Raw genomic sequence first — 27,736 nt, forward strand, 5'->3', positions numbered from 1 at the left:
GTGAGAGGTGGTCTCCACAAGTGACCGGGGTAATATGATTGCGGTTTGTATTTACCTCCGGTCCGAGCTCCGCCCTCTCCGGAACTACCGGGGCCAACATCACAGAGACCTCCTCTCTCCACAATTTCAGGAGGTTGAGGTGATATAATGTGCTGACAACCTGTTCCAGTACGTCTTCTGCTTTTATTGCCTACCTGAAGACATTGTCTCTGACCATGGCCCCCAATTCACCTCCCGAATCTGGTCTGCATTATTAAAATTGCTCAATGTGAGTCTAACCAATGGTCAAGCTCAATGTCTAAATCAGGACCTTGGTAAATTACTCAGGGCCTACTGTCAAGTTAACCAGCATGACTGGAGCCTTTTCCTTCCCTCAGTAGAATATGCTCAAAACTCACTTTTCAAACCAGCCAATGGAACCACACCTTTTAAGTGAAGCTTAGGTTTTCAAACCTCACTCTTTCCCTGGTCCGGGGAGCCGTCCAGTGTACGAGCAGTTGACGACTGGATGCAGCGTAGCGAGGCTATCTGGGATCAAGCTCAAGTCCACTTACAGCATGTCATTCACCGACAGAAAGAACAGGCAAATGTTCATCGGCGTCCTGGCCCCAACTTTGCTCCTGGACAATGGGTTTGGCTATCTACCTGAGATCTTCTACCAAGACTCCCATGCAAGAAACTTAGTCCCAGGTATGTTGGCCCCTTCAAGAATCTTCGTCAAATCAATCCTGTATAATTCAAACTTCAGCTCCCTGCTAATTACCATGTTTCCCCCACTTTTAAAGTTTCCCTGCTCAAACTTGCGGCCCTCCTCTGAGAGAGGAGGGCCCTCAAAACCCCCAGAGACCCCTTCCGTTCCTCATTGATGGAGAGGAAGCCTTTCGGTTAAACAAGTTCCTGGACTCTCGATGCCGGGGTCGGACGCTTCAATACTTGGTTGACTGGGGGGGCTACGGCCCCGATGAGCGACCCTGCTCTCAAGAGGTGGAGGTAGACCCTGAAGCAGATAACCTCACGTCAGGAGCCGTTTGTTGGGGCTCTGTTACACCTGCAGTGCCTGCTATCTCTCCTGGACGCCGCCAGAGGTCGCCTTCTCCAGAGTACTAGCATTTCACTAACTACATTTCCCATCATCCTCCTTTCCAACTGATTACTCCCCCACCTGTTCCATACCAACTCTGTCTATATAAGTTCCCTGTTTTCCATGCTTCCCATGCATTGCAAAGTCTTGTTTGCCTGGTCTAAATTTCTGAGCATTATTTACCATTCCTGTTTTCCCTGTGTTTTGACTTCTGCCTGTTCTTAATATATTCCCAGCCTGCTTGTGTGTTTTGTGATGTATTGCCTGGATTACCCCTCTGCCTCTATGATTTACTTGGTTTGCCTTTCTTGACTGTCTGCCTGTGTACCGAAACCTTGCCTGCCTTTTTGTTTCCCTTTATTTTGCTACTTTTGTTATTAAACTGCACATGGATCATAACACCACTGTCCCGGCATCTTTGCTACTCATTTGCCCACAATTAATGCTTTAATGAGCAATCAATGTCACCTGCTTGATTCATGAGTTGTCTGTAAATGCTTAATTTACATTCACGTCATTTACAAAGATGGACACATGATCAATTCAATCCCTTTTCAAGTACATACCCCCCCACAACCCTCCATAGCTGATTATGGATAAAGCAAATGTGTTTTCCTCTTATATCTTGCTTTGTAGGCAGGCGTTTACAACCCAAATTTGCTAATTATGGTGACCGTTTTGCATTTGAAGGATCAGAGTGCATACAAGGGATGTTCTGAAACTGCATTCACTGCTTTAGCCACTATTGTCCTAAAAAAGAAAAGAAAAACATTCTGTTGTCATGGTGATGTTGACTGTGGAATGCAGTCACTTAATGAGCTCTGCTGTTTGTCTCATTCCATTGTAAATTGCACCTGATGTGTATATTTAAAGCTGGCACACAGAAAAATATAAATGGGGGTAATAAATAAGACCCACTAATCACTGTGTTTTTTTGTTGAATTCTCAACTTTTTTACTAAATCTTATCGAAACCTTTTGTCTTTAAACTTTACTGCTTCTGGAGTTACCTCTTGGGCATTATGGTGAGAATGGCAAAGACTGCTTTGTATTTTTATCTCTTGATACCTTTCTTTCACTTTACTGCTCTTTTAGTGAGCCACACAGGATAAAATGTTGTAACGTTTCAATTGTAAATGGACTGATTAGATATGATCTTTATTTACATATTTTTAAAACAACAATTGTGGAAATATATGTTCTGTAAAATATAGGGAAACATTTTTTTTTTTTGAGTTTCCATTGACAAGCCCTCCAGTAATATGTTACTGCCCTCTAGTGTAAATGTAAAAAAACAAGCCACAGGTCTTAAGTGATATAGGAGCACTTGAGCATGTAAAGCACATCCAGAACAGCACTTAAATTCAAAATCAACAATCGCACACTCCAACATACTAGAACTGCTCAAGGCTTTAGTGAGAGCAGAGAGCTGCTGTTAGAGATAACACAGTCAGGAGACTAGAGATGCTCACAGAGTCTCTGATGGCATTGACACGGCCCACTCACTCATGTAGAAAAGCACAGAGACTTGAATGTGGTTTTAGATGAGGGTGGTGAAGCTTTTGAAACCTCTGGATCTCTGATAAGGCCGAGAGAGGAAGATGAGAAAGGAGACAATGCAGAAATAAGGTAACAGAATTTTGTGTGTCACAGTAACCATTAAAAAAATCAACACTGTAAAGAAGTCAATGGAAAGGAGGAGGCGAGAACCGGCTTTTCAATATAAATAGTTTAATTTCAAACTCAAACAAACACACACATGACGGACATGTCCGTAAACTATCTCTCTCTCCTGCACCACCATCTGTCATCTGCCAAAGTGGGTGTTTATGATCACGACCCGGCCCCGCACTCTGCCCTGCCACAAACACTTATCAGTGGTTTTCAACCTTTGGGGCAAGCTGAGGGGGGCGCAAGAATGTTTTAAAGTGGTCTGGATTTTAATTCATCCCAGTGACTTGAGTCTTCTGAATACCTCCATCAAAGAGATTCGTTCATTCTTTTTTTTTATGCAGTTTTCTTTTTTTTTTTTGGCCAGTAGGTAGTAAAATTAGGATCTTTATGTGTTAGTGAGTCATTAAATCATGGAGCTGAATAATCGATAGAGACTTTTACAAGGGATTCAATTGGACTGAAGGAAAACTATTCGTTCACTCAAAGGTTTGTTTCAAAAACTTTTATTTGTTCCAGAGCACTGGTGTTTTAACCCTTTTACACTGTGCAATTTGCGGATCTTGTTTGATTCATGATTTTCTAAAGCCTCTACATCATCAACATAATCAAAACTTGAAAATCTGTTGTATGTGTAACTGGTCCTGTTCGACCTGCTCCAAGCTAGGTTTGAATCGGTTTCCCTGGCATGGGATGCAGACGTGCTAACGATAAGGCTAAAGGCAACAGCCTCTAACGTCAGTCGCTAGTGTGCCAGTTCATCTGATTCTGAAGTCTAGCGACACATTTAAAATATATGGTTTAGCAGCGTCAAATAGACATGCCAAATCATAATAACCTCTGCTAATGCACCTCTATGGCTCTATACAGCTCAATGGACAGAGCAGCATGTGGCAAAGAAGGTGCATTTTACTGGTCATACTGGTCTCGAGCTCTTAAACGTGCACCTCTGATCGTTGCAGCGCTGTGAGAATCAGTGAGAAGCAAGACACGAGGTGCGGAAACCATTTGAATTCGGCACAGAATTCTACATCACTACCCTTGAATTTACTATAGTAACACCAACTGTACTTTAGGCAGAAATAGATTGATAATTAATATGGACATATACTGTATGTTTGCTGTGAAATCCTTGCAGATTTTAAAAATTAAATGTAACATTATTGTTTGTAATGTTACTTATATTTTAAAATGAGTATTTGCTGCATTGAAGCAACTTGTGCTTGCTTAAACTTTAATACTTAGTTATTACTTAGATAAACTAAATGTGTGTATCAAACACATATATATATATATATATATATATATATATATATATATATATATATATTAGGTTACAATTGGGGGGCATTTTTTCACTCATAATAATCAAATCTATGGTCAAGCATTAAATGTTGCATTAAAACGTTTATTTAGACTTGGAGTATATCAGTTGGTTCTCAATTATACGGGCTGTTAAGCAGTTAATCTGATTCTGAAGTCTAGCGACACATTTCAAATATCTGGTTTAGCAGCGTCAAATAGACAGGTGAAGTCATAACCTCTGCTAATGCACCTGTATGGCTCTGTACAGTTCAATGGACAGAGCAGCGTGTGACAGATTTAAATGCTGATGCATGGAGGAAGCGCCCTCTGCAGGAATAAAACTTTGTTTGCAGTTGTGTTCTGTAGGTCTGTTTCCACACAAAACAATTATATTAATTTTGAAAACATGAAATATATCACATGAGTCATATGTGGAGTCAGTGGAGATTTTAAAGGCATCCATATAAATGATCAGTTGTTGTTTTCTTGGAGAGAAAAGCAGACAGGTGGGTATTTCAGATGAGCAGGTAAGAATTTTTTTTTTTCTAAAAGTGTAAATGTGTAAATATTGTTAACAAATGGAACCTTTTTGTAAAGTGTTACCATTTAAAATGGACACTGATATTTATATGTGTTTTATATATGCAGCCTGCTCTGTCATTTGAAAGATCTCATTGTTTCACATTCCAAGGTCTTATTATGTCATCCTACTAGAACCTCCAGAGACCAAGCAAAATTAAAAAAAAAAAATAAAACATAAAATAATTATACAATTTGCCCTTTTTTAAAAAAAAAAAATGTCAATAGTGTTTAGTGAATAAAAAAATAGGATAATTAGTTTTTAAAACAAAACAAATATTATTATAATTTTTAGTTTATTTATAGGTTTAAAAAAACTGCTTTATTTTTTATAATATAAAAAATATGCACTCCTGTAAATATAACAGGAGTGCATCATTAAAATTTATAGTATAGCCAGTAATCAGCACATTCTTGTCAACATTAAGAGTCCCCAAGCATTTATGATCAAAAGATTATGCTTCATTTAACACATTACACAGTGCATAATAACAGTTCAAATTAATGGACAGATAAATAGAAAATCTTATTAATAGCATTCTCCTAAACATTAATACACTGTGTATCATATCAAACGTTCAGAAAAAGTTTTCATTCAGGAACATTTACACTTTCAGAAAATGTAAATTCTTACCTTCTCATACCTTACCTGAAATACCCACCTGTCTTCTTTTCTATCCCAGAAAACAACAACTGATCATTTATATGGACGCCTTTAAAATCTCCACTGACTCCACATATGACTCATGTGTATATTTCATGTTTTCAAAATTAAAATAATTGTTTTGTGTGGAACAGACCTACAGAACACAACTGCACGTTGTCAGCCACTGACTATGTCTAAAGGTACGTACACGCTGCCAGCGACATCACGCGCAACAGCGACTCAATACCATTCATTTTCAATGCGAGCACAGCGACTTCCGGCGATACGAGCTGTCGCGACCGTTGGCGCTAGATGTGGGCGTGTCCAGCGACACGACAAAGTTGAGAAAAGTTCAACTTTGGAGCGACTAACGGAAGCGACAGCCAATAGGAGAGACGACGGGAGAGCTCACGTGATCCTTCTCTCTCTCTCAGCTCCTGCAGTAACGGAAAGATGGATGAAAGGCTAATTCTTGCTGTTAGAAATGTTCCAGTGCTCTATGATATGTCTCTTCCCACGTACAAGGACATTTTAAAGAAAAATACTGCGTGGAAAGGTGTATCTGAGATCGCGGGGATTTTATGGACCCATACAGACCGACATTTGCATTTTCGCCGCAGATAAACAGCCGCTCTGGCAAACAGCACGCCTTGTTTCTCATTCATCTTTGATATAAAGCATTTTATGTACTGATTCCATTTATATTTAGTCTTTTCCCTACAAAATGTTTGTTTTTAGTGGCAAGAAAAGAGATTCGCTGTCAACAGCAATGGAATGACATCCGTGAATGTCATTTATAAACGTTACTAGGCAACCAGTAGTGGGAACACCCACTAGCGACTTCACCGCCAGCCACTGGCGACCTGCAGCGATAAAGTCGCTGGCAGTGTGTACGTAGCTTTAAGAGGCACAATGTTTTATACCTGCAGGGGGCGCTTCCCTCCATGCATCAGCATTTGAATCTCAGAATGTTTTATATCTCATTGAAGACACGTGTACACTGGAAAGTATTTTAATTAAAAAATGATAATTGCAAGGTTTCATACCCGTGAATGGAAATCCGCCACAGCATTAACTATAAAAGCATTTTTTTAAATCCTCATCTAGTAATAATAAATGACTGTTATTGGCCCATCTTGGCCATCACTGATAAAAGTAACAGGTATCACGTGATACAGCCGTCTGCGCTAGAGGGGATCAGAGCCATATAGAGAGAGAGTTGCAACAACGGAAGTTCTTAATGCTTGATCGTCACGTGATTCACGTAGACTTCAGATAGTTCCAGGAAGTGCTTTGGCGGGTATTTCAAACTGTTAGAGTTGAGTGACAGAACTGCGATTTCTGGTAATTAGTAGTCAATAAATGGATTTATTTTATATATTTATGTAACACACCGACATATGTATGTAGCATGAGTATGTTGTTCAGCGATGTTGTTTTTTTAAAGATCAAATCAGCTAATATTTGAGGATTAGTGTTCGCTTACCGTTATTTGCCTCAACTTATTTCAGGCTAGGGTTTCTGTTGCCTTTTTATGTTACCTCATGTTCGTTGTTTTCACTAATCTCATGGTAACTAATGTCATATTTATGACTTTTCAGACAGAGAGAGGCTGGTGACAGGTGATTTCCAGCTTGCACCGCACAATGGGTCAATGAACTATTAACTATTAGCAGCAGTTACGTAAATGTAAAATTTTGTGAAATGAAGCTTATTGTTTACAATTCTTACAATTCTATATATAGTAATATAATTATTTATGTATTATAAATATTATATATCTAATGTATAATTCTTACAATACTTATTCATATACACAATATATTCAGCTTTAAAACAACTTAAGCATACTCGTATATAAACTGCCGTTCAAAATTAATGAGGCTGAAAATTCAGCTTGGCATCACAGGAGTAAATTACATTTTAAAATACATTAAAATAGAAAACAGTTATTTTAAATTGTAATAATATATTACGATATTACTTTTTTTTTTAAAAACAATGGATGAAACTGAATCAAGAGAACAGATTTTACAATTAATAGGATGTTCATTACTAACTTTATCCAGCTCCAATCCTTGCCTAATCTGTTATTAAATTAGGAGATAAGGGATGTTATCGGATAACTGAGTAATACTCAACTATAAGGTTTTAATTTACAAGTTATTTTTATTTAGATGTACTGATAATATACAGAATAAGATAATATTATTCTTTAAACGTCTCACCTTTTAAAAGTGCGTCGCAAACGGTTTGTCTCTACGGCGCGGCATGTGTTTGTTGCTACTTCCGGGAACTATTGAGAGGCTCCACGAGCCGCCATTGCTGTAAAAAAAGCGTTCCATTGGAATCAATGGAGTTCTTCTTCTTCTTCTTCTCGTTTTATGGCCGTTCACTCCTTTGGAGTATTACCGCCACCTACTGTATACTTTGCGCACATGAGTAATGGATCTGATTTAAAAAAAAAAAAAAAAAACTTTTACCATCCCAGAGTATCAGAGCCCGAGCTTCAGCTGACGCTGCGTGTTCAGCTCCTCCAGCTTCCACACTGAGCTCCTCAATCTCCAGGATGATCTGAGCTTGCTCTTCCTCCTCAGGCTCTAGATCCTGTGATCTAGACCTGTAAGCTCTAAAAATGTTATCACGTCCTTAAACCTCTGTCTATCACTCAAACCCTTTCCCAATAGGTCCATGATACTCACTGGCCTGTTCTTTATATTACTAAAAAGACCACTACGCTGTTCTTCATATTTACTACAGTTAAAAAACACATGTTCTACTGTTTCAATAATACCACATTCATCACACATACCATTTCCATGCTTTCCCATTAATGCCAGTGTTGATTTTAACCCTGTATGACCCATCCTTAGTCTAGAAATCATTACCTCTTCCTTTCTATGTCTTCCATAGCACGATTCTTTTTCCCTACTGATTTTACAATACTATAATACCACCTACCTGTACTGCTACTTTCCCATCTTTGTTGCCATAATCTTATTATTTCTCTATTAATTATTGATCTAACTTCATTTCTTCCTAAAGGTATCTTAATATCTACCAAGTCTTTCCTTAACGCTTCTTTTGCTAATTTATCCGCAATTTCATTTCCTATTATCCCAATATGTGCCGGCACCCAACAAAAGTATACAATTATACCCTCTATGTTCAGCCTATATAATAATGAATAAATTTCTACTATCAGGTCTTCTCTGTCAGTTTTTGTTGACAATATACTTTTAAGTGCTGATGCAGAATCTGAGCAAATTACAGTCGCCATCCTATTTGGCTTAGTCTGCTCTAACCACTGCAGTCCTACTATTACAGCTGTTAGTTCTGCTGAATATACAGACATTTTATCACTCAACCTTAAACTTATTTTTGTCTCAAATTTTGAAATATATACTCCTACTCCAACTTTTTGTTCGACTGGGTCTTTAGATCCATCTGTATAGATCTGTATACAAGAATAAAAATGTTCTCTCATAAAACCATTGATTTCATAACTATTAGTATATCTTCCTTCTGCTTTCTCCCGATCCTCCAGCAATCTCATTTCAACATTAGGTTCAGGAATATTCCACACTGATACCCCTTTTAATGGCATATTGGGACAAATAACTACATTTTCCAGACCACATTCCTTAACCCATTGTTTATACTTCCATCCAAAACTATTCCCATTATTCTTCTTATATTCCCAACAGTCATTTAAAATTGCTCGTGTACAATGACTCTTATTACAACCCTGCAAATTAACCCAGTACATCATTGTAAGCTTTTCCCTTCTTAAATTTAGTGGCATCTCCCCCATTTCAACCCTGATGGCATCTAGAGGGGTTGATCTTATTGCTCCACAACAGATTCTAAGTGCCCTAGCCTGTACGTTGTCCAACTTCTTTAGCTCTGATTTTGCTGCACCACCATACACTGCACACCCATAATCTAAACTAGACCGTATTAAGGCTTGATATACATGTAGTAGTGCGCTTTTCCTTGCTCCCCACTCATATTTGGCTATTGAAGTCATGCAATTTATTACTCTTTTGCACTTGTTCTCAATTTTCTTAATATGTCTATTCCATGTTAATTTTCCATCAAATATTAGTCCAAGGTATTTAAATTCTGTCACTCTTTCTAATAATTGACCATATAATTCCAAAGTCAATTGTTCCATTTTTCTTTTCTTAGTAAAAACCATATATTGGGTCTTTAATACTGAAAATTTTAGACCCCATTCCACTGACCACCTTTCAACTTCGTTTACTGATTCTTGTATTCCTTTGACTACATTCCCTAAGTTCCTACCTCTTTTCCACACTGCACCATCATCTGCATACAGTGCCTTCCCTATACTTGGTTTAATTCTTTCATAAATATCATTAATCATTATGTTAAATAAAATTGGACTGATTACACTTCCTTGAGGAGTCCCATTTAGAATATCATGCATTGTTGAGATTTCTTCCCTATCCTAACCTGAAATGTACGTTTAAACAAGAAATCCAATATCCAGTTGTACATTCTCCCCCCTACTCCGATTTTATCTAGCTTAATTAATAGTCCCTCCCTCCATAAAGAGTCATATGCCTTTTCAATATCGAAGAAAACAGCAACAAGAAATTCTTTCATTGTTAAAGCTTTTTTAACCTCACTTTCGAATAATAACAAAGCATCCATTGTAGATCTTTTCCTCCTAAACCCACTTTGGGCTGATGACAAAATCTCATTTTTCTCCAAAAAATAATTTAATCTTCTTACTATCATTTTTTCCATCACCTTACATAATGTAGATGTAAGAGCAATTGGCCTATAACTACTAGATTTTGTTGCATCTTTACCTGGTTTTGCTACTGGTATCACTATTGCATTTTTCCACTCTTTGGGTAAGGTGCCTTCACTCCATATCTGGTTATATACATCCAGTATTACTTTAATGGCTACATCCGGTAAGTTTTTTAACATACTATAGCTTATCATGTCTCTCCCTGGTGTTGTATCCTTTGAATTACTAATAGCAATTTTTAGCTCAAAGAGATTAAAATCATCATCCATGTTACTATCAATTTCTTGTTTTTCTTACAAACATTCTCATACATTTTATTTAACTCTTGTCTTCTTTTTAAAAACGCATCACTCAAGTTTTCAATACTATGGACTTTAGCAAATGTTTTGGCCAATATTTCTATCTTTTCTTTATCCGTTCTGGCCACCTTTCCATCTTCCTCAATTACAGGAACTTGTTTGTGAGTATTAATACCATTCATTTTCCTTATCATTCTCCATACCACATGCATTCCAGTCTCTCTCCAAATTGTGTTACAGAACTCCTGCCATGCTTTCCTCTTTGCGCTTTTAATTACCCTTCTTGCAGCTGCCCTTTTTTTCTGATAATCTATTACTGTATCTTGAGTTATTAACCTTTTTAAAACCCGGAATGCCTTATTCCTTTCTTTAATTGCCACGGTGCATTCTTCAGACCACCATGGAACATTTTTCTTTCTTTTTCCATTGCCTCTTATTAATGGAATAGATAGGTTCGCTGCTAAAATAATTTCACTTACTACTTTTTTATATCTCTCCTCAATACTCCCTTCCATCTTCATATTTTTGAAATTTTCTTCACACAACACACAAAACTCCTCCCATTTTGCCTGTTTAAATCCCCACCTTGCACACTGGTTAAAACTTTGCTTTTGTACTGCACTCTGAATCTCACAGACTATAGGCCAGTGATCACTGCCCAAATTATCCTCTTGTACGCTCAAGTGCACTTACCTGCTAATGCAGCTGATGTTACTGTGAGATCCAAACATGACAAGCCGCCTTTAACGATATCCATTCTTGTTGATTTCCCATCATTCAAACATACTAATGAGTGTTCTTCTATAAATTCTTCTACAACTAACCCATTATTGTCTGTACTCTTACTACCCCATAGACCATTATGTGCATTAAAATCCCCACATATAATGACTTTACCCTGTGACTCACCCATCACATCTTCTAGAATACTATTATTTATTTCTTTGCATGGGTTATAAAAGTTTGAAATTCTAATTCCTTCATATCTCCCCGTTACTTCTATACTTACACATTCTACATTATTACTTGTGTTTATTCTCTTATATATTATATTTTCTTTAATAAATGTTGCACACCGCCCCTCTTCCAGTTACTCTGTCGTTCCTCTCTACTACATATCCATTGATCTTAAAGTCCAAAGAATTGTTTAACCATGTCTCTTGAATGCACATGATGTCTGGTGTCTTTTCCATTTCTGATATATGTTTTTAAATTCTTGACCATTTGCTATTAAACTCCTAGCATTCCAATGTAGTAGTAGGAAAGACATCGTCCAGCTAAGGATTATTACTCTGAGTCATACCCATGGCAGCAGTTCCTTCCTCCGCTTTCAAAATCCCATGCACCTCCTCTGCTGAAACTCCTGTTAACTTGAGAAATTTATTAGCACATCCTACGATAATCCTTAATTTATCAGATCGCTTTTCCACTTGTGAAGTGCCATTCACCACCGCACAAATGAATGCCACAAAGTCAATTTTGTTTACTGTGATATGCAGATCTGGCTCATTCCTCTCGTGATTCACTTCTCTCTGAAAATAGGATTCCATCCTTTTTCCTGGCACATTATTTACCTTCGGTTCAGCTTTACTTTTGTCTTTTACCTTACGCATAGCTTCTGCATATGTTAAATTTTGCACAGTTTTTATTTTTTGAACTTCGCGGGCTTCTTGTTGTACAGGACATCCTGCGTATGCTGCGCTATGTCCACCGCCACAGTTACAGCATTTAATCACTATGCCCTCCTCACACTTGCCATATTCATGTTCCCCCACACTTTACACACCGCATTCTCCCTTTACAAGAATTTGCAGTATGTCCCATCCGTTGGCACTTGAAGCATCTCAAAGGTGGAGGTATGAACTCTCGCACCAAGAAGCTAACAAATCCTAGCTTCACTCTTGTGGGCAAATTACTCCCTTCAAACAGAATCATCACACTCAGACTTTCACACCTTTTGTTGTCTTTCCACATCTGCAGTCTTCTAGTAGAGATAACTGTGCCTCCACTTAGATTTCCTTTAATATCATCCACACTTACATTAAGAGGTACTCCTGAGATAACCCCTCTGACTCCATTACCTATTTCTGTGCATGATATCTTTCCTCCTGCCAGCGTTTTCATTTTCAGAATTTTTTGTTTTTGCTTTTCATCCTTACATTTAATCATTATTCTTCCATTATTTAGACAAGCTACAGCTTTCACAACTCCTATCTCTTTCTCAATTGCTTTTGATAATTTAACAGGATGAGTTTGTTGTTCTGACTGCTTAGCAAAAGTAATTAGGACCTTGATTTCTCTTTCCTCTTCTTTATCAGCTTCACTTCTCGTTTGTTTTACTTTATTAATTGCTCGTTCACAATCAGATCCATCACCCATGCTGCTCTTTTTCTTCCTTTTATTATACCTTACTTCTTGATAATCCATTTCTTGTTCATTATCGTCAGCCGATGTTTCTCCCCACACTTTCCTCCCTTCCGCCGCCATTCTTCCTCAAGAAAAACCAGCTCAAGTAGTGCACCTCAGAGGTTTGTGGAATATAAGCGACACTGTTTGCTTCTGGATCTGCGTGGTGACACTGGAACTCCCTACCAATCAATGGAGTTGTCGCAACTCTCTCTCTATATGGCTCTGGAGGGGATTACACAGTAGTTGGGCGATACCAACTTGTACAATGAAAGGGGGGACGTTAGTTTGGCAGCGGTGGCGTGGTCAAGCGTCCGTCCGGAGAAAGAGAAAACGGAAGGGCGCTTACACCTGAGCTAAATTATGTCTAACACCTGGAGCTAATTCCAGTGAGCATGTGGAGAACGGATAAACAGCCATGCCACTGCCAGAAAGAGAAAGAACGACACAAGTGACTGGAGTGGTTTATTAAATGTTTATTGTGAAGCTGAAGAGTTTATATTGAAGTTTATACGTAGCCTACTGTGAAGCTGAAGTCTCAGAGACGTTTACATTGGCAAAGTTTGTGCGACACTGATTGAACTGAGAAAAACTATAAGAGTGCACGCACAGTGTTGAAGGCAGATAAATAAAGAGCCTTACTTTGTATCATTGCTCTCCAGACATCCCTTCCGTCTCCGAAGATGGAGTTCTTACAGTAATTTTTTTGCCTGATAATGACAGACTCACAATCACGCAATTGCAAGGTATCTCATACAAATTTTTTTTTTTTTTTCTTCAGGTTTCATTTAAAAAAAGAAGAGATATATTTATATATCACATGACAGTTCTATGCCGGAAACAACAAAATAAATGGTCAAAGACATCCATCTAATGCATGTTTACATAGACCAACCATTAAAAATAGTGCAGAAGGGGAGCAATAACGTATAGGACGCATTTATACTCAAAACAGCAGCTGCACTGCAGAATGGGGGTCTCCTTTTAATATTTAACTTAAAACAGCATCTTTTAAAGATGGCGCTAGACTCATGCATGAAAACGAACAAAGACATCTGTCTAGTGATTGTTTATAAAGAAAAATAATTTTAAATAGTAGGAATAGTAGGCCTATCTGTCCTGCTCTCTCTGTTTACTGACAGAGGGCAGAGCCAAGGGTGCGTTGTTCTATTGCTGTAGTGGTGGTCATGTAATAATGAAGGCCCCTATGTGACAATGTATGTTTTTATATTACAGTTAACACTTATATGTCAACAGATCAATGGAAATTGTATTGCTCATGACATGACTGCTTTAACAATAAGTTAAATGCCTACAAATCACAGATTCTTGATACATGGGATGGGACAAACATGTCCACACCTTTACCTGTGATTAGTATTTAAAATAGCAATATTTGCACTTGGCAGTTAATCAGAGACGATCTGACAAATGTACCATTTCATTTCTGTTTTTTATTTTTTTTTAATAATAGGTGGTTCATGGCACTTAATTTTTTTAATCCAACCTGTAATCTCAATTGAATCATTCATAGATTTTGACACAATGCGTTTATATTATACAGTGTTGACCTGTAATGAGTAATAGGCAAGAAAAACACATTTGGTCAGAAATGAAAGAAGCAGAGGATAGCACTCAATCACAATACCAAAATATTGATTATATATTTGGATAAATATATTTAGACCTTTTTGTGTGGAGGTTGCCTGTTCTCCCCATATTAGTGTGGGTTTCCTCCAGGTGCTCCAGTTTCTCCCACACGTCCAAAAACATGCAGGTTAATTGAATTGGAGACTCTAAAAATTGACCCGTAGGTGTGAGAGAGAGTTCTCAAGCCACTGGGGGTTGTGTCAGGAAGGGCATCTGGTGTAAAACTTCTGCTAAATAAAATATGCAGATCATGGACTGTCTGCTGTCGCAACCCCTAATGGAAGCAGCTGAAAGAAGAAGAATTCCTTGATATATAGATTTATTTATTTATATATTCAGATTTGCAGCCAAATTTGTTCCAGCACTCTAGAAGAATCATTGAAATTATTCAATTTTATAATTAGAATATAATATATTCATAATATGCAGGTACTCTTCCAGGATTTGAACCTAAAACAGATGTGATACTAATCGAGATCTATGCCTTTAAGTTTCAAGTTATGGAAAGAAACTGAGTTTCCCCAAGCTAACAATTTACTAAGTGTATCAATTACATGAATGGTAATACACAGCAACTGGAAATTAACAATCAAATCCAAGTAACTGAGATTTACTGAGAGTTCTATGCTGTCTTTAACTGTCAATTGTTCTGTCTCTGACACTCATGCAACAGAAGGTTCAGAGCTAAATTTAATTCCAGACAGATCTGTTTAGAATTCTGACCTGTCAATCTAAAGAAATAATATTGTACACTAGAGGGCACTCACTTGCTTCAAGTTCCCAGTTGATGGTGTCAAATCCCACTCTTGCCTAATATGTGAATATATATATATAAACACACTGGCAGCCAAATGTTTGTAATAATGTACAGATTTTGCTGTTTCAGAAGGAAATTGGAACTTTAATTCACCAAAGTGGCATTCAACTGATTACAAAATATAGTCAGGACATTACTGATGTAAAAAACAGCACCATCACTATTTGAAAAAAGTCATTTTTGATCAAATCTAGACAGGCCCCATTACAAGCAGCCATCAATCCAACACCTTATTACTTGAGTAATCATGCTGAATTGCTAATTTGGTTCTAGAAAATCACTTGCCATTATATCAAACACAGTTGAAAGCTATTTGGTTCGTTAAATGAAGCTTAACATTGTCTTTGTGTTTGTTTTTGAGTTGCCACAGTATGCAATATACTGGCCTCTCTTAAGGTCAATATTAGTTAAAAAAAAATGGCAAAAAAGAAACATATCTTTACAAAATATATACATATAAAACATATTAAAAAACTGAAGATTTTGTACAAAGGTGTACACTAAAATCTTCAAAGACAAAGTACAACTGGCTCAAGAGATGTGGAAGGCCAGATGTACAACTAAACAAGAGGATAAGTACATCAATTGTACATCAGAGTATCTAGTTTGAGAAATAGACGTCTCACATGTCCTGACAGGTGACAGGTTTATTGAATTCTACCTGTCCAACACCAGTTTCTTGTATAACAGTAAAGAGAAGACTCAGGGATGCAGGCCTTCTGGGAAAAATTGCAAAGAAAAAGACAATTTTGAAATGGAAAACAAAAAAAAAGATATTTGGAAAAGAGTGTTTTGGATCTTAACCCCTTGAGCTTTTGTGGGATCAGCTAGACTGTTAGGTGCGTGAGAAGTGCCTGACAAGACAGCCACATCTATGGCAAGTGCTACAGTAAGCATGGGGTTAAATGTCACCTGAGTGCCTGGACAAACTGACAGCTAGTCAAGGATCTGGAAAGCTGTCATTGCTGTATGTGGAGGATTTTTTTATGAGAACACTTTGAAGTAGTATAAGAAGTTCTGAATTTTTTTTTTCAAATTGTAATAGTAATTTTTCATGTTATTGACAATACATTGTGATCAGTTTAATGACACTTTTGTGAATTAATGTACCAATTTCCTTCCAAAATTGTTATATATATATACTCTGACCTAAAGGATTATTAGGAACACATGTTCAATTTCTCATTAATGCAATTATCTAATCAACCAATCACATGGCAGTTGCTTCAATGCATTTAGGGGTGTGGTCCTGGTCAACACAATCTCCTGAACTCCAAACTGAATGTCAGAATGGGAAAGAAAGGTGATTTAAGCAATTTTGAGCGTGGCATGGTTGTTGGTGCCAGACGGGCCGGTCTGAGTATTTCACAATCTGCTCAGTTACTGGGATTTTCACGCACAACCATTTCTAGGGTTTACAAAGAATGGTGTGAAAAGGGAAAAACATCCAGTATGCGGCAGTCCTGTGGGCGAAAATGCCTTGATGATGCTAGAGGTCAGAGGAGAATGGGCCGACTGATTCAAGCTGATAGAAGAGCAACTTTGCCTGAAATAACCACTCGTTACAACCTAGGTATGCAGCAAAGCATTTGTGAAGCCACAACACGCACAACCTTGAGGCGGATGGGCTACAACAGCAGAAGACCCCACCGGGTACCACTCATCTCCACTAAAAATAGGAAAAAGAGGCTACAATTTGCAAGAGCTCACCAAAATTGGACAGTTGAAGACTGGAAAAATGTTGCCTGGTCTGATTAGTCTCGATTTCTGTTGAGACATTCAGATGGTAGAGTCAGAATTTGGCATAAACAGAATGAGAACATGGATCCATCATGCCTTGTTACCACTGTGCAGGCTGGTGGTGGTGGTGTAATGGTGTGGGGGATGTTTTCTTGGCACACTTTAGGCCCCTTAGTGCCAATTTGGCATTGTTTAAATGCCATGGCCTACCTGAGCATTGTTTCTGACCATGTCCATCCCTTTATGGCCACCATGTACCCATCCTCTGATGGCTACTTCCAGCAGGATAATGCACCATGTCACAAAGCTCGAATCATTTCAAATTGGTTTCTTGAACATGACAATGAGTTCACTGTACTAAAATGGCCCCCACAGTCACCAGATCTCAACCCAATAGAGCATCTTTGGGATGTGGTGGAACGGGAGCTTCGTGCCCTGGATGTGCATCCCACAAATCTCCATCAACTGCAAGATGCTATCCTATCAATATGGGCCAACATTTCTAAAGAATGCTTTCAGCACCTTGTTGAATCAATGCCACGTAGAATTAAGGCAGTTCTGAAGGCGAAAGGGGGTCAAACACAGTATTAGTATGGTGGTCCTAATAATCCTTTAGGTGAGTGTATATATATATATATATATATATATATATATATATATACATTTTAGCAATATCACATGAGCAAGAGTGTGATATGGCCCTACATCAGCACTACTGTGATTCATCCATAGGAAAACACAGCAGTGCTGATTTAGGGCAATATAGCATGATTGCGAGTGTGATATTGCAGTTCAATGAACAAGTACATTTTTTAAAAATTAGGAAAAACTGAGTATGGTCATAAAAACGCATTTGTGCATGGAACTACTTTCTTACACAACAGATCAATATCTGCCTTTGCTGGTTCAAAACAAATGATGCATCCAAGACCTTCGTTAGTAATTAAAAAATGTCACTTCAGATATAGTATCATGGCTTGTGATATTTCTAACAAGTTATTGGATAAACAAGGATGTATGTGTGTGTGTGTGTGAGTGAGAGAAAGACGGAGCATGCGATCACCTGTTGCCACACCCAAGCAGAGATGCTGTCAGCTTTCTGAAGATCAGCTTTCTCAGTGGAAAAATAGCATCCAAGCGGGGGTGTTTCTCCCTATTTCACGGTAGCTGGTGTGCAAGTTTCAATCACTATAGAAACCGCAATGTACTCTGCCATTTTAAACAGCACCCATTGTGTAAATAATCAGTCTGTTGTGTCTCTCAGCTGTGATGAGCCGTAATGCTGAAGTTGTTTGTTTAAAGCCATTTAAAGCTATTTGCTAACTTTAGTATTAGTAATACAAGCGATCACGAAGAGCTGTTTTATGTAAACACTAGCTGATGTGGATTCACTTCACGTCACCTAACTGGCTCATATTACACACAAAAATTATCTTTTGCCACCACCTGCTGGCTTATGTAATGTAAAAATGTATGAATTCAGAGTGATTCACACACAGTGAAGCGCCCAAGTTCTGTTGATGTCAGACCATCAGTGCTTATGGAACGTCTCTCGTCCAAACAGATCAGAGGACCGGAACTTACTGATGTATACAAATATAGAGTGTATATATATAATCTTGTTCCTGTGGGTTCCTGTAGCTAATAAAAAAAGTTATGGTTTTGAATCCCAGGAAATGCATGGATGCACAAATGAAAAGTGGCTGTATCTGCATCAAACTTCTCTGGCACAAGCTCAGTCATTGTGTATTTCCCATGAATTATTCAAACCTTCAGATTTGCAGAAATAAAACATTTGATCCAGGTCATCTGTTGCTTGAAAGACTTACAATTCAGTGTTTATTTAATTCATACCCTTAAGGGTAACTATGGAAACAACTGCTGATGTGATATTTATTATCTCTTTTCTACTGCATTTTATACTATTCAATGGAGTGCTAAAATAATTTTAAAATATTCGTGCTTACAAGTATATATTAATCAGTTATTGCTTCTCACCAAGGCACTACATGGGAAGCTACTTTAAAACCTTGGGTTTCCAAGTGTAGGATTATCCACAAACAAAACCATCAAACGAACACAACATCACATTTCACAGATCAGAGAGATCCCCCACCGAGCAATTATAGAGTCATAAAAACGTATCTATGGTGCCTAAATTGCTGAAGGAGACCATCTCTCCCATGACTGCTCAATTTCAAAACTAGGGTTTGTAATGACAGAGCTGAGAAATAAAGAAGATCCTTCTTTGTTCCACAAACTTAAACCCTCAGCGTGTCCTTCTGAACTTCCACACAGAGCTAAAGCAGGTTTTCTTTGAAAGGTGTCCTTGTGAGATCCTGATGAGTTCCTCATCCCAGTCCCAGTACCTGTGATTTAACCCTATAAAATATACACCATACCTAGCTTTGCTAGATAATTCTGAAAATGAATCAATGACATGTGATCACTTCTATAGCTGACAAATTAATGATTATATGTACCTTTTTAAAATTTGTGTAGTGATGTGCAATCACTTCTCACTAACAAATCGATGATTATAATCTTTAATATTATATGGTAACTTCAAGATTCAACTGGATATTATTCCCCGACAATCAGGTTTCTCATAATGTGTAATGGATTATCCATTTTGTAAAACTAATTATTTAACCAGTATGATTTGTAACCATGTTTTGTTACACGTATAATATTCATGAAAGAATGTCATATTTAGTATGTAAATGCTTGCTTGTTTACATAGAGAATGTTGATAACAACAAATGTCATGTCTCTTGTTCCGTTTTCAAGATATAAAAGTTCATGATTAAACATGCACTATTTTTGAGCGGGAGTTTGTAAGAATCCTCCACAAAGGATCATACATCAACTTTTGAAAAGGACAAACCATTCGACCACGTGACTCTGGAATGTCACTTCTGATTGGCCCAGGACACCTTTTGGTTGTGGACAATTATAGTTAAAAACTTTCCTACCCAAGAAAGAACTCACCTCTTCTCTTGATCTTCTTCTGCTGAACTTCACTCTTGCAATGCTATATTTTTTTGCTTCCAGATCCTCCGTGCCATGTAGAGTCCAAGGAAAACTCGGGACAACAAAAGTCCTGAGGAAGCCTCTCACTCTCTGCTCTATGGTTCACACACCCAACAGGCCTGGCTTCATCCAGACAATAACTATCCGCGATCATAACAGAGTCTAAAACATTGATGGAACAAACATTCTACAAACGCCAAAGAACCAAGCAACACAAGGAAACGCAACGCATGGGAACGCAACAACACACAAGTAAATCTCCAAGACTTTTGTTTAACCTGTTAACCTGCACCAGTGCGCAGTCGCACCGAAGAGTCCCCCCCCCACCCCTAGTTTAATGTTTATGAATAGATTTAACGTGAAAGAACATCATTAATCTTGGCAAACTATATATCATTTTAAAGGTGTAAGCCTCAAGCATCGATGATAGAGCTCTGTTTTTCGATGAAAAGCTTATAACGAATGTATTTCTTGCATTTATGTAAGCAATACAGATCAAACAAACGTAATCAAAAACGGAGTACATACCAGTAGTGTCGTAATAACGAGCCACACACGCATCCACTGCTAAAAGTTCCAGATTGGATGGAAAGGTGAGGGTCCACTGAATAACATCCCATAGAGCATTTTTAGTCCAAAGAAACAATAACGTTGTAACATTGATGGTTATTCCTTTGTTTACATCGAGTTTCTTCAGGGTGAAGTATCATACTTGTCGGTTATGCAATAAAATTATGCATAAAAACAGACTCCGGTAGCCGAACGTTATATGGGTGTGTTGCTTAGAGTGTAATGAACAAATTAAGACCGCACACACACACACAAATACAAAGATAGGCAATATATAGGTCGAAATATCCAAACACTGCGGTCAGTTTTTTGACGTCATGATATGCTGATCCTATTGTTTTGTCTTTACAACGAAAGCCAATGAAATAATTGAAATGATATGACTGATAGAAAATGTAGCCAAGCAGTGCACGATTCCAACGATATCCGGGAAGTTTAAATTCCTCGCGAACAAGATGTTTTTTATTTATTTGAATCAGCCACTCTAACCTGCGAATTAGGCTGTGACCACACCCCGTCATTTGACAACAAACGAGCCATAGTAAAAAGACGGTTCCCCAGTCAACATCTGTTTTCGCGTCTTACTTACTGGACGGATTATCTCATCAAATGGATCGTCAAAAGAAGTTTTTTTCTGCTGAAGATGTTTTATTTGAGATCACTCGAAGCAGCGATGACGAAATTGAGGAGTGAATACAGCGACGACGGTGATATACTTGAGGACGGAAAAGATGGTCCAATTTTACATCGGTGAGTTGCTATGTAACATGCACACATTATACGTGTGTGTGTGTGAGAGAGAGAGAGAGAGAGAGTGTGTGTGTGTGTGTGTGTGTGTGTTTGTTTTCCCATTTGATTTATATGGTAAATGCAATGTGGTCTGAAAAGACCAAATATAAAACAAATGGCTTGTCTGATGGCTGGCCATCAGTGTGATTGTTTGTTGGTTCTATGTCTGACCATCCATATGAATGCTGTCTGTATCACTGGCCATCACCAGCCATTGAATGTTGAATGGGCTGACTATCGGTATGAATAGTGTATATGACTAAAATAGCTTGCAGTACCCTTCATAACATTTGATCATTAGGTTGCTTTTTGAGGTATCCAAGGAGGCTTCTTGGTACCTGGACATAGTCTTGGAAAAAATATTGCAGAAATCTCATTTTTCATAATATCTTCCTCAAATGTGAAATATAAACTGATGAGACATGTGGCTTTCAATCAATTGCCTAACTGGATTCATCCAGGTTTGTTTTCATTGATTTTTCCATAAAATAATGAAATGTTACTTGCAGTACAAATTATCTTCAAGACACTTTAAATTCTATAAATTTTTGTCTGTGTAAGTTTTTTCAACTTTTACATTTGGGTAATAAACTCCAAAGTGTCTTCTTTTTAAATATGTCTAAATTGTGCATGTAGAGCAAATTGTTCAGTAACTACAATTATTTTAGTTTGGGGATGTCATTTCTGGGGATGTGCCTCAGGCAGGGGAGGTAGAAAGGGAACCGACATAGTCTTGGAAAAAAGCTTGCAGGAACCCCATTTTTCATTATATCTTCCTCAAATTTGAAATATAAACTGATGAGACTTGTGGCTTTCAATCCTTTACGTAATTGGATTCCTCCAGGTCTATTTTTATATATTTGTACATGAAATAATAAAACATTTTTTGAAGTTCACATTATTTATGAGGCACTTCAACTTTTATAACTTTTTATTTGTTTGAGCATTATCAACTCTGATTTGTTGTTAGTAGAGTGCCAAGTGTCTTCTTTCCAAAGAGACCTTAATTGTGCCTGTGGTACACTGTTCTCAGGAGCTATATTTATTTTAATTCAGGTATGTCATTTTCAGCTGTGAGCCCCTGAGTGGGGGTGCAGGTTAACAGGTTAAAGTGCTGGTGTATTAGTTAAATACTTTGGGTAATCCAATTGCAAATCGATTTAGGCTCAAAGAAGGATAAATGGATCTTAAAGCATTGTCAACAGACTCTATAAAGTTAATTTTCTCTGTATTGAACATTTATTTCACATTCTGTCTCTACTCACCAACCTGTTTCATGTTGTATGTGTTTGATTAGTTTTACGTTTAGAATAGCAATAAAGTTTGTATTCAAAGATAATTTGACTGTGGTATATTTTGATAAACAATGTAATCCCTATTTTTAAAAGATTTAGCTTCAAAGCTATACCTAAATACGTGTGTGTAGAGCGAAGGATGGCGGGCCAGGCTGGAACAACACATGCCCGGTCCCCAATTAGCCTGATGGGGGCACGCGAGGAATAATGCAGCTGCAGCTGCTCTGTGTTTATGTTGTGTATTTTCCGTTCAGGTTATCATTAATCTATTATTTATATTGCCAAGCCAGTTCTCGCCTCCTCCTTTCCCTTATACCCGCTTTACATTGGTGCCGAAACCTGGGAAGAGGAGGGATGCCTGTCGCGGAGTCCTCGACACTGCCGTCCACCCAGGGGAGCGCTGCTGCCATCTGCCGGGGGACAGAGTAGCCCGACCGCTCAGACGCGAGTGAGGATTGGACTCCCCGACGGCCTGGAGCGATGGAACCACTGCCAGGGGCGGAGGAGTGCCCTGCTGTTCCCCAGAAATGCGGAGGGGTCGAGTGGATGGTCGTCCGCGAGGGGAGGAGGGAAGTGACTCCCCGACCGCCTGGAGCGGTAGGGCCAATGTCAGGGGCAGAGGAGAGTCCCTGCGGGTCGCCGAGAACGCAGAGGGTCGTTCTATCTGCTGGGGGCCGGTCTGACTCCTACAGTGTGATAATATTTTCAATAATCCATGAGAATAATATTACTCCAATAAGTGAATTAATCATAATTCCTTTATTAAAGCTAATTCCTTACAATAGATATTGTGAGCAGATACATCAAGACATTGTATTATGATTTTAATGGTGGAGAATTTTATTCAGACAAATAATCTAGTTATTTGTCATTTATCTAATTTATAACACTTGTCGAACACGACTAATTCCATTATAAATTTCCTTACATAATAATGTACAATAAGGACATCCATCCATCCATCGTCAACTGCTTATCCTGTGTACAGGGTCGCGGGAGCCTATCCCAGCTAACATTGGGCGAAAGGCAGGGGACACCCTGGACAGGTCGCCAGTCCATCGCAGGGCCACACATAGACAGACATACACTCACACTCACCTCCACATCCAGGGCAATTTTTTTGGAGACACCAATTAACCTAGCCTGCATGTCTTTTGGATGGTGGGAGGAAGCCAGAGTACCCGGAGAGAACCCACGCAGACACGGGGAGAACATGCAAACTCCACACAGAAAGGCCAGGGCAACCAGGGTTTGAACCCACGACCTTCTTGCTGTGAGGCGACAGTGCTAACTGCTGCACCACCGTGCCGCCCACAATAAGGACAGTTTAATTTAATTCCAAGCTCACACGTTCTGTTCCTACATATAATGGTGGAGGTACGTTTGCATTTTAATCCTTACCGTGTACATCTACAACCAAATTTCCTACACAAGCAAGCTACACTTGAATGCATTGTAAGCCACTTTGAATAAAAGCATCTGCCAAAAATGTAAATGTCAATTAATCCAAGGTATATATGTGAAGGTTGAAATTTTCAATACCTTGTGCATGCGCTTGATCCACTAGAACTTTTTAAATCTTTTGTGCAAATGTTCATTTAACTGAAAGAAGCTATAAGATGTAACATATGATGTTCTTCAGATGAATGAATGATTATTTAATTATCTTATATACCTCATAAATAAACAATTACTGACTACTAAACCTGACAAAATATCTGTTCAAAATTACTCTAATCCTGATTGTTCTTGTTACGATCCCTGTGTTCTCTAGTCACGTTCATGTCACGTTTCCATGTTGTCCGTCCCGTGTTTTCTGTTTCACCCTCGCCAGTCACGTTCCATGTCACTCTTCCTTGTTATCCGTCCCGTGTTTTCTGTTTCACCGAACACGCTCCCTGTCATGTCTTCCTTGTTGCCCGCCTGTGTTTCACTGTCTCTGTTAGAACTACACTTCCCTTCGTCCTCACTCCTCATCACCGCTGTCACAGCGTTATTGTCCGCACCTGTCGTCTATTTTATTATCACCTGTCTTCGTTAATCTGTCATTGGTTTTGTTTGCTCATTGGTTCCTTTGTTCTCTGTCTGTGTATTTAAGCCCTGTCTGTTTGTGCTGTGGTTGTCGTTCGTTAATGTTAGTATCACGTTTCCGTGTATCAGTTCCGATGTCTGCTTAAACGCCTTCTGTCCGTGTTCCCTGTCAGTCTGTCTACCCGTTCATGGTTACCATGTCGTCCGTCCAAGGTTCCCCTGCTGTTCTCGCGTTCCTGCCTGTTTTCCCATCGTGGACTTTCCTTTGTTCTAGTGTTTGTTTATTTTGTCCTTTATCCCAATAAAGCCTGCGTTTGGATCCGCACTCTTGTCTGACTTCCCTGATCATCACAGTTCTATTGACCATTTACTTTAAATCTGAAGTATGTAATTTCTGTGCCACCGGTCAGAATTGCAAAAATAAACTTTGTATTCAAAAGTCCCCATCTGCCAATGGTCAGACAAACAGATAGTCCCACCCCCAACTCACACCATTGGTTGAGAAATGTTGTTAGGTTGAAGCAGGATGCTCAAAACAAACACATAATTTTTTATAGTGCCACAGAGAAAAAGTGTTTACAGTTTTTGAGAAAATTAACCTATAATTGGCTTAGGCTACTTGTTGTCTCTGCGAATTAAGCTGGTATAGTAGAAAGGATTTTAACACAGAAGTTATTTACTTCAGCTTTAAATCTTTGTTTAGTGTTTTCAAAATATTGCATTAAACATGCAACTGTGATGCATCACAGTAGACTGCAAATCATTTAATATACTGTAGTACCGCACTCCACTTTATGCCACTACCGTTTGATAAATAAACCTGGCAAATAATTAAATAACCAAACAGTGAGTAAAATGTACACCCATGCATAGAAAAAAAATTACAGATGATACTATTATTAAAGAAGTGTTTTATCATAAAAAGCAAAACATATATAGTCAAGCAGATTCGTTGAATTGAATGCGTTATTTAATTAAGGATTGTGTGAGTTAATTATTCATGTACAATGAAAGTGCAGCAAATGAACATTAAAGCAGTGTGAAGACTGCTTCTGAAAAGAACTGAAGCATTTAAGATTGGGTTGAGCATTGTTATTAGCTGAATGCTGATGAAACAAAAGCTCTCAGAGCGGTCTCTGATCTGCCTTTCCGCTATTTTATTTTTCCTGAACAGGACCACCAACATTCCTTCTTATTATATTAGCAACTGCTTAATTAATTATTTCCATTGTTCTAATTGTTGCCAATCAGGAGCCTTCAAATAATCTGTTCTGATTGACTGAACACAACACTCAATATCCCAAGAGCATCTCCACCAATCTTGCACCTTTGAAATATTATTAACCTTCTTTGAAAAATAGGAATGAGATTGTTTATAACCTTCAGATTTGCAGCAATAAAACATTTGATCCAGGTCATCTGAAGCTTGAAAGACTTACGATTCAGTGTTTATTTAATTCATACCACTTAAGGGTAACCATGGTAACATCTGCTGATGTGATAATTAGGATCTCTTTTTTACTGCATTTTAGACTATTTAGTGGTGTGCAAAAATAATTTCTACATTTTCGTGCTTGCAAGCATGTATGAATTAGTTATTGCTTCTCACAAATGCACTGTATGGGAAGCTGCTTTAAAACTTTGGGTTTCCAAGCAAGCTATGCATAATTTTTATGTCTATAGAGCAGAAAGATGAGAGTGTGACAAGGAGGAGGGTGTGGCGTGGCCGTGAGGATGCACACCTAGCACTGAATTTTCCTAATCGGCTGGGAGGGGATGCAAGAGAGAGAGAGAGCGAGCGAGAGAGATACCCGCTGTGTGTGTGTCTGTGCGTTTATGTTTGTTTAAGTTGACTTATGTAATTTAAGTTATGTTGACTGTTCTGCCGGTTCCCGTCTCCTCCTTGTACATCCTTGTACATCCTTGAACCCCGTTACATTGGTGCTGATACCCGGGAAGGAAGAGGGATGCGCTGTCGTGGAGTCCTCGCCAATGCTGTCCGCTGGGAAGTGGAGGAGCCGCTGCCATTCGCCAGGGGACGGAGGAGTCGCTGCCATTGTTGTAGTTTTTCATGCCAATTTTGTGAAAAATCACTCAGCATCTTTGGGGTTTTGATTTCAGAAGAATAGACTTTATTATCACACAATAAAGCCGAGTTGCCTACGGTGAAACCACAGTACCAACAACAACTGAAGCATCTCTGGTTTGGTTTTACTTAAATACATCTCCTCAAACAAGGTGGGGCTTACATGTATTATCTATCATGCTCTTCATTGACTCTGGTCTTGACCATATTAAGAAGTAACAGAATGTCCTTTGGAAGAGATCAATTCTCCCCCCTAAGTAATGCTATTTATGTTTCTGCACACACAGTCAAATAGTCAAACCTATGTGAGCACATATTCATCACGTCACAGGCCTTTACATACAGTAAACTGCATGTTTGCCCCTCAGACATAACTGTGGTATAAATCAACAATGTTTTCATCAATTACTCCTGATTAACTTGATAAAAAATATACTACATATTCCCTCCTCTGTGACTTTCTATAGTCACAAATTAACATATTTAAGCATGTACGTGCTCCTGGTTTGGTCTTGTTTTTGGTTGTCACAGTTATGTAGATTGCATTAAACAAAATATTCATCCTAATTTTAAGAGTTCTTGCTTGTAGTGTAGATGTCTTCAACCCAGATGCTTTGCGCATCGTAGAGGATCACCCTTTGGGGAGAGGTTAACCAGCACTTACACCCAGGGCGTGGTTCTTCATAGCTTCTTATATATTCATTGAAGGAATCAATTTCCTCCCAAGTTGGTCTTTCTGTCCATTCAGGGTGGTTGCCATTGCATTGGGCCATTCACATCAATCAAAGTCATCTGCTTTACTGTTGCTTGAATCCAAAATTATTTTACCAATGATCACACACAACAGAATCTTATTCCTTCCACAATGTTATTATCCAGATATTATATTAATTTTAGTTAATTGTGCACCCCATTTCTTTTGGCAATCAGGTCATGTTAATTTTTAGTCACCA

The sequence above is a fragment of the Xyrauchen texanus genome, chromosome 35, assembly GCF_025860055.1.
Source record: "Xyrauchen texanus isolate HMW12.3.18 chromosome 35, RBS_HiC_50CHRs, whole genome shotgun sequence".
Taxonomy (NCBI): domain Eukaryota; kingdom Metazoa; phylum Chordata; class Actinopteri; order Cypriniformes; family Catostomidae; genus Xyrauchen; species Xyrauchen texanus.